Source organism: Micropterus dolomieu, linkage group LG18, assembly GCF_021292245.1.
Source record: "Micropterus dolomieu isolate WLL.071019.BEF.003 ecotype Adirondacks linkage group LG18, ASM2129224v1, whole genome shotgun sequence".
Classification (NCBI taxonomy): Eukaryota; Metazoa; Chordata; class Actinopteri; order Centrarchiformes; family Centrarchidae; genus Micropterus; species Micropterus dolomieu.
In genome coordinates, this window is record NC_060167.1 from 26483495 (window position 1) to 26492417 (window position 8923).

Consider the following 8923-nt stretch of genomic DNA (forward strand, 5'->3'; position numbering starts at 1 on the left):
TGATCATTGTACTGTAGATAATCACAGTTATGATCATTGTACTGTAGATAATCACAGTTATGATTGTTGTACTGTAGATAATCACAGTTATGATCATTGTACTGTAGATAATCACAGTTATGATTGTTGTACTGTAGATAATCACAGTTATGATCATTGTATTGTAGATAATCACAGTTATGATCATTGTACTGTAGATAATCACAGTTATGATTGTTGTACTGTAGATAATCACAGTTATGATCATTGTATTGTAGATAATCACAGTAAGCAACAGTGTGCTGTGAAAATCACAGTTGTCAATTTAATATCATAGATAATCACAGTGAATGACAGTGTACTGTACAAAACACAGTATCCAATTTTGTACTGCCAATAATCACAGTGAATAACAGTGTCATGCAAAAACAAAAAATCACAGATATGCTCCTCAGGACAGTACAGAGGGAAAAGTGCAAATGCTTTTTCACTACACGTTGACTTTTGTGGTCTAAATATTTTTTGATATATAGATCTTTGTCTCAAATAATGTCATCAGACCCCACTTATTGCTGTTTGTGGCTAGATCTATTATTTATTTATACGTAAAGTATTTATATAATTATTTGTATCTGTAAAATGGTTGTGTTTAAAGTAAAAATACAGATATATAGTGCAAATCAAACAAAGGATACTTTTGAATTAAATCTATTTTTATTTCTATTAGGATTAAATAAATTTGGCTGATTTAAATTTTTTTTCTCATTATTTTATGATTAATATATGAAGCAAAGATGAAGAGTTTATGCAGCATTATCAAGCCTAGGTAGCCTACAAACACCCAGTCTCATATTAAAATGTATCTCAGCTACACTGGTCCACATTGCAAAACGTAGGTTTACAATGACAGCTCTAAAAGTGTGTGGTTGTTGCATTTAAAAAATTATTTTTTTTTGCCTATTCTTCTCTCTTCTCTTTTCACGTTTGGTGTCCAATTCACTCGTCCAAGTCTCCTGCGTGAGAACAAAAAACATGGCGAACAATTCACTCAATTGCCTGCTGAATCCCACCGGTAACCAGCCAATGGTTGTGACAGCAGTACACCTGTGGGGAGCAGCAATTTGCCAGCAAGGCATGCAGTATTCCAGAAATACAGAAAAATATAGAAGAAGGTGACCATCGTTCCAATTTGTTTAGGCCACAAAGTTCTTCACTTCAGCATTTAAGCGATCTTAACGTTGCGGTTTGAACATGCTTTGAAAGCTCACTGCTTCCATTTCATGTCATTGAAAGGACTGTTTGTGTCATAGGGTTCACGTGCGTATGTCTGTGTGATTGCACGGTGCGTAAGCTAGTTCACAGGTGGAAAGCTGTGGTGGATGGTGATGGTTGTGAATGCGGTCTTCTTGGGCGGCTTTCAGATTCAGAGCTGTGCAACTTAGTGATTTTATGGTGGTGCAACAGTCGAGATCCAGATAGAAATATTGCTGGAGGAAGAGTATTTTTCACAACAAGGCCATTTTTGCAACGTGAAGGAGGAATGGAGCAGCACGTTGGCATTGAAAGGATATTCTATTCTAGTAAAAGGAAATTAAAACCACAAGTTTTACAATAAAGAGTTTATTTTCTTAACTCAATGAATGTCTTTGTCTCTGCTTGTGTCTTAAAATGTGGGTCTGTCCAACTTTTGATCTTGACATTTGTCTAACCTTAGTATAACATCCCAATTTCCCAATATGTAGATTTTTCATTTACAATAAAAACAAAGCTCCGTAAATGTTTATGTCATGCCAACAAAATTATTATTATTTTTTTTGTCCAATGTCTGTCCTACGTTTGTGGTTGATGTCAATCCAACATTAGGTTTTGACATACGATTTTTATTCTCAACTAAAATCTAACATCTGTTCGACGTTGTAGGTTGATGTCAATGTAACGTTGGGTTTTGACGTTAACACGATTTTCATTTCCAACTAAAATATAACGTCTGTCTAACGTTGTGGGTTGATGTCAATCCACCGTTGGAGGTTGATGTCAACATGACTTTATTTCCAACAACAATCCAACGTTGGTCAAACGTTGTAGGTTGATGTCAATCCAACATTGGGTTTTGACGTCAACCCGATTTTCATTTCCAACTAAAATCAAACGTCGGTCGTTGGAGTCCAACGTGAGTTTGACGTTGGACTGACGTCCGGTGCCTGCTGGGACTGCACACGATTTCATGTAAGTGGTCAATAAACACAATGCTTTCTCTTTACCAACCAACTTAACGTTAGTCAGTTCATTAAATAAACAGTAACCAAGATTAACAGAATGTTATTAGACCTTAGTAGGTATTAGTGAAAATAAAAGTTGCTAAATAAACTCCTTATGGCTTGATCAGACAGAAAGTGCGCTGCGTTTGTTTTATGTTGCTTGGCAACCACCGAATCAGCTGTCCTGTCAGTGTAATCAAATATTATAGCGCCAGCGATCTGTAATCTTTGATTTGCTGCTAAGTAAATTAGCTGACAAATTAGCAGAGACTTGATTACAACTCCCAGGTCTGTGTCTTTTGTTGCTAAAAACATCTGCTTTAATAAAATAGACAAACGGAGGGCGCTTGCTCTGGCATTGTTTAAGGTTGAGAGGTGTACAAACAAGCAGGAGACAGGGAAAGGGAGATCTGTGTGGGTACATGAGACCCTCAGAAAGTCTCCTGACAATCCAAGCAACTTTAAACTTCCTTGGGCCCATCTCTCCATTCATTTGATTGGACAATGGAACAAAACACGAATGAGGTCAGGCGCTTTTCTGCTCAGAGTAGAAATTTTTTCAACTGCTTAGTTTTGCCATTTACCTTGCATACAAGATAAAATTATGTAAAACCAGATTTATTTGGTGAAAGTATTATCAACATGACTGATGTTGCAACACACCAAATACATCTCAATAAAGTAAATCTGACAACTAAAATGATTGCCTCTCACTCTCATTATTGTTTTGAGAAATTATAGACAAGGGAGAACAGAGCCTGCTTCTTCAAACTTAGGGAGGAATTTACTTTAACACCAAGATGACATTTTCACGTTGAAATCTCACATGGGCGCAGTGCTGTGCCACTTTCCCACTACTCACTTCCTGCTTTATTCAGCAGTCCGCCAGATATGTGTCTACAGTGCATGACTCTACATTGTATTTTCTAGTAAATATCAAAATAATGATTGTGCATCATGATTGAAAATGCTTTTATATCCACAAAGCCTTACTGAAAAAACTAAAAACGTTTATTTTTAAATGTGCCTCATTGACTCAAAGTCTGTAATGTAATAGGCGCAAATATATTTCTTGAGGAAGCTTAAGAAGGCCAAATTCCCACGCCAAGTTCATGTCAGCTTTTACAGAGGAGCAATAGAAAGCATCCTGACTGGGAACATCACAAACTGGCATGGGATGTGCATGACCCAGGACCAGAGGGCTCTGTAGCAGGTGATTAAAACTGCTCAGAAGATCATTGTTACCTATCTCCCGAGCATCAGTGATATTGGTGAGGTGAGGTGCCTACGCAGAGCCCAAAGGATACTAAAGGACAGTACCCACTCAGCCACTGCCTGTTCACCCTGCTGCCTTCTCGGACGAGATATAGAAGTTTCTGCTGCCACACCACCAGACTGCAGCTTCCCCCCCTGAGCACTGCTCCACTGATAGTTTATTTCTGTTTATATATATTTTTTTCCAATTGATTCTGTATTAATGTATATTGTCTGCTATGTAGCAGAAGGGAGTTACAAAACTCAATTTCACTCACTTGTTACATTGTGACAATGAACCTACCTACCTACGTAATGGCAGGTTAGTGTCACTGGGTGTCCTGGGCCTTGCTGATGATGCTATCTGCACACGGAAAGAAGGGGAGTTTCTGAAACAGTTTGAGTCCAGGTTGGGAGGTGTCAGCCACAATCACTCCTGCTTGCCTCAGTGTCCTGGTGGCATACAGATCCTGGTGGGATGGCAGATTACAGCCGATCACCTTATCTGGGAAGTGAATGCTACGGCAGCAATGGTTTCAGCAGTAAGTACATCCTCTGCTGGACTTTTCTTGATGAGGAAGTCCATTTGAGGTTCTGGGTGGTGAGGATGACACTTTCGACTGTAGAGTCACACAGGGTTTGGTCAATCTCCCACCTGTAGGCAGACTGATTCCTACCAGAGATGAGCTCAATGAGGGTAGTGTCGTCTGCAAACTTCAGGAGTTTGACGGACTGATAACATCCCTCTCAAGGATGAAGAGAGTCATTTGGGAGGGGTGAGCCTCTGGGGTGGGCAGTTGTTAAAGGGCCCAGGTCCCTGCTGAGGTAGGGGAGGTGGAGCTGGTCAATGGAGTCAATGGGGATGATGTCAGAATGCTCTATTGTCTTTCAAATTGGCATTAGAATTTATTCAGTTTGGGGATGTCGTTAATGGAGTGGGGGGCTTCAGATTTGTAGTTGGTGATTTGTTTGAGCACCCTCCAGACAAAAGCAGTGGTTGGCTGATAACTGATGTTGTAGTTTCCCTGAGTACAGTAATTTAGCTTCTCTCACTGCCTTGCTTAACCTGTACATTAACCTGTACATTCTTCATCTTCACCTAAGGGCGAGAGTGCTGGCAGTGTGCAATTAATTGTAGGATCTGGTCTCAGAGGAATTCAAGTTGAGTCATAATAATGATGCAAGGCACATGCTGTCAGGAGTGACCTTATGTTTTCATTAAACCATGGTAGATTATTTCTTTGGCTGTTTGTATTTTACTTTCCTCATAAAACTGTATATAGTTGTTTGAAGTTCACACATCAATCTATTATAGTTATCATCTACATTTTTGTTCCAAGGTGCTCATTCCATTTTATTTCTTTAATTGCATTTTCAAGATTAGTTAATTGTCCGTTAGGAACTTTATAATGTTCTAGATTAATGTTTGCTGGTAAATTAAAATCATATTGTGGTCAGATAAACCTGTACCCATATTATATGATTTCTTTATTCTTTCTGGCCTGTTAGTAAAGACCAAATCAATGAGTGTTTGAAGAACTGGTAATCTTAGGTCCTTCAACAACCTGTTGAAAATCAAAATGACTTGTTATACCTTTTTGCTTTTTCATTCCAGTTTATATTAAAATCTCATAATAAAATTATCTCATTGTTAGTATCATACTCTTTAACAAGGATATTCAACTTATCATAGAATCTTTTGCAGACGGTGGTCTATATTTTACAATCACAGTGAATGGCATTTGGGCTGAGAGAGTTAATTTAAAATTGATACATTCTAAGTCATTAACACAGGACCATTGATTTGCTTACAACTTATATTGTCCTTGGCATAAAATAACACACCTCCACTCTGACCAATAGGTCTATCTTGTCTAAACATATTATAATGGTGCACTTTTAATGTGTCAGCTGGAGAGTTTTTGTGCAATCACATCTCGGTTAGGCATAAGAAGTCCAAATGTGATTCCTATATTAGATGTTGTAGTTGTTCATTGCGCTTTGGATATTCAAATGTCCGCTTAATAATCCGAGTCCCACAGAATATGAGCCTGGTTCACTGTTCTGAAAAGTTTAAACCCCCCTGTGCTTTACAATTGCGAGATTTATCTAGCATTTCAGTTTGTTAGGTGATGTGGAGTTAACCCCTTGTATACAATTTTCCATGGGAGACGGGGCAACAGTTGGCAAGATACCTGTAGTTAAATTGGCTGAAAACTCACCCAGTCTGTCGGCTTCAAAGGTAGGCAGATTGCAGTTAACAGTAAATTCTTGTCCCAGTCTACTACCATCCAAACCAAGATGTAGCCTCCGCCAGTGCCGGTGGATAGTGTCGATCTGGGCCCACTTCTCCTACAGTTGGCCCAGAATTAAGATGTAGCTACATTACCAGCAAGTAGGAGTGAGCGTTTGGTCATTTTGTTTTTTAAAGCAGCTCTTGGAATGACCGCTTTTCCATTATTAAGAACATTGCAATATGAAGCATATTGTCCGACAGAGAAACATATAGCTATATTATATAGATATACATATATATGAATGTATATATCGCATTTCAGTTTGTTAGGTGATTTGGAGTTAACCCCTTGTATACAATTTGCCATGGGAGACGGGGCAACAGGCCTATCCACCAAACAAGGGCAACACTAGATGTTTGGGAGATTTTCGTTTCCCGTGCCATGCTCCTGATTGAGTGTGTTAGCCTAATCAAACACGACAACACTGAAGTGGCAACAAGAGTCACAATATAGGTGACAATCCGTACAGTTATCTTAAAGTGAAGCAAGATGCTTCTGTGTGCGTTACCACGTGCAGTAGTAGGCCCATGGAATTGTTGCAGATGAGAATTCTGAAAATTGAATGCCAGCGAAGCAGCACCTGCCCTGAACTGAGTCTGTTGTTGCTTATGAACAGTGTAGGGGGGTAACTATAGCAACATGTAATGATGTTACATAATTTAATTACAAAGGCTATATGTTGAATAATATTCATTTTGTTGCTTTGCATGTTTTCATGTGCACCATGTCTTCCTTTGCCATTTCCAGCCACAGCCGTTCAGTAAAGTTTGATGCTAATCTGATTCTTTTGATTGGTTCTCATGTTTGAATTCTCTGCGCCGCCCCTCTGCCAGTAAAATTGCCTCTCAAGCTGTCTTTTGAAAATGGTTAACAGTTGAAAACATTCATTAGAAATCTAGAAAAGTAATCAAAAAGTAATGAAATGTAATAGGTTACATGTCTTCGATAAAGTAATTGAAAAAGGTTACACTAGCATTTCATTTTAAATAGGATAGCTTGTTATCGGTAACCTATTACCTGTTTCCACCCTACCCAACACTCCTTAAGAATTTAACTTCTCAATGCTCAATTCTTTTTTCTTAAAAGCTACACAGTCTCCCTTTAAAACAACATATGTTTACATTCAATGAATGTTTAAACACAACAAATAATAGCTTGGCCAAAAGCAGGCATGATAAAAGTACCTAAATATCTATTCAGGATCTCAGGATTCTTGTGTATTATTATGCCTATGAGACCATGCAGGTAAGGTGGGGTAGTGCTCCACCTCAACAGAGTGGAATTGAGCACTACCCCACCTAACCTGTATGGTTAGGGTTACTGTGTCCATTCTTGTTCAACTTGTAGAGCATGTGGATGACTTGTTTGGGCAGTTAAATGCTTGTATACCAGGTGGTGTTTTGAGGTAATCTTATAATAAAAAATTATTTAACATGCAGATTATTTGGTTGGATTTTCTCTCTGCAGTGATGGTCATCAGCATCTGTTGATTGATCTGCACATTGATCCCAATGTGTTTTTGATCAGTTTTAATGTTGAAAAGAATAAAGTAATGATAATATGATGCAAAGACGGGGGAAAAGTTTTTTCCTAGTTCTTACAGTTAATAAGAGATGTTCCTAAAGTAAGCAGTAAGTTAAATATAATATTATTAAATATATCCTTTTACTTTACAAATGAATTCAAGGATGAGAGAGATACACATTGACGTTGTCAAAAATCATAAAGAAAATAATCACTTGAGTAAAAGTAGCAATACCACCATGCATTTAAAATATAAACATTATGTTTAAGTAAAACCTTCTAAGCATCATTAGCAGCAAACTGTACTTAGGGATCAAAAGTAAGTAAGTACTCATTATCCAGATGACTATATAACTATAGCTGTCATAAATGTAGTTGAGTAAACAATGTTTCCTTTTGAAATATAGCAGAGGAAAAGTACAATGTAGCCATGTGTAATAATAATGGAGTAAAATTACTTGGTAACTTTTGTCGCAGGTCTCAGTTCAGTTATGAGTTTCTGTATTTTAATGTAATTCAAATTTTATCTTGACGCATGTTTTATTTATTTTGCTGCTAATCTACTTTTACACTATTGCAGAACGGTGTCAAAATCTTTCCACTGCAGACTGTCAGTTCTGGTTATGTACTACCAATGTTAAGAACAATTTTATTTGTTTTGTTTATTTGGAGATAAAAAAATATATGCACCTTAATGTTGAACTTATTGTAAAATGTGAGTTGCATAAGAAATTAACAAATTGTATAAGTTCATGGTTTGAAACAAGATAAAAACATTCCTTTTGCTTTTATTATTATCTTGTGCACCAAAAACTAAAACTCTTGCAGAAGAATTGTCAGACCTATGAATGGGTCCAAAACTGAGTGAAGTGACTCAAACCTATGATTGTACTGACTTAAAGGTGGAGCAAGCGATTCTGAAGAAATCCAACACCATGACAAATACCATGATATAGACCGCACAACAACAACACACACAAATCATGTCTGGAACAGTTGGAATGGTGTTGTGTGGCTGTTTGGCGACGTTTGTTTCCAATTTGCAGAGCAAGGGCTGTGTACAGACAACGGATTTGTTTTCAGTGCACAAACAGAATGGACAGCTAGCAGACTGTGAGGAGATGTGAGCTGAATTTAACAAAAAGAGGGGTACTAGTGTAGCATACCCCACCTTTAAACAAGCAACTGACGAAACTGGAACGTACCAAAAGAGAACTTGCCTTTGTTACTCTTATGGATAACCTACTTTAAAAGGAATAAAGACATTGAAAATGGTTTATTAAGAAGTGGAAGTAGTCTAAGATTTGTATATATAATATGGCTTAGTTCCTCCGGTTACTGGTCTCTACCACTAGGGGCGCTAAATATAGTGGTCACTGCTGCAGTGACCACTGGCAGCTTCCACAGTCTATTTGTGAAGGCCCCTTTCTTTTCCTTGTCACACAAATTGTGGCAGTGCAGAAGAATGTGTGTGAAGAATTGAAATGATCTCAACTGGCAAATGATATTACAATTTTTGTCTAGTAGAGAGGAATGGATCAAATCAATGAAATGTGTTGAATGTGAATTTTCTACAGTTTCAAGCTTAAGAATGAACTTAAACAAATCTGT

General features: G+C 37.7%; 1 protein-coding gene across 1 annotated transcript in view; it reads left to right on the forward strand.

Annotated features, from left to right (window-relative positions):
• The window catches only part of LOC123987121 (intermediate filament protein ON3-like), a 17678-nt gene that overhangs the window by 8150 nt on the left and 605 nt on the right, over positions 1–8923 (forward strand). The window lies entirely within an intron of this gene.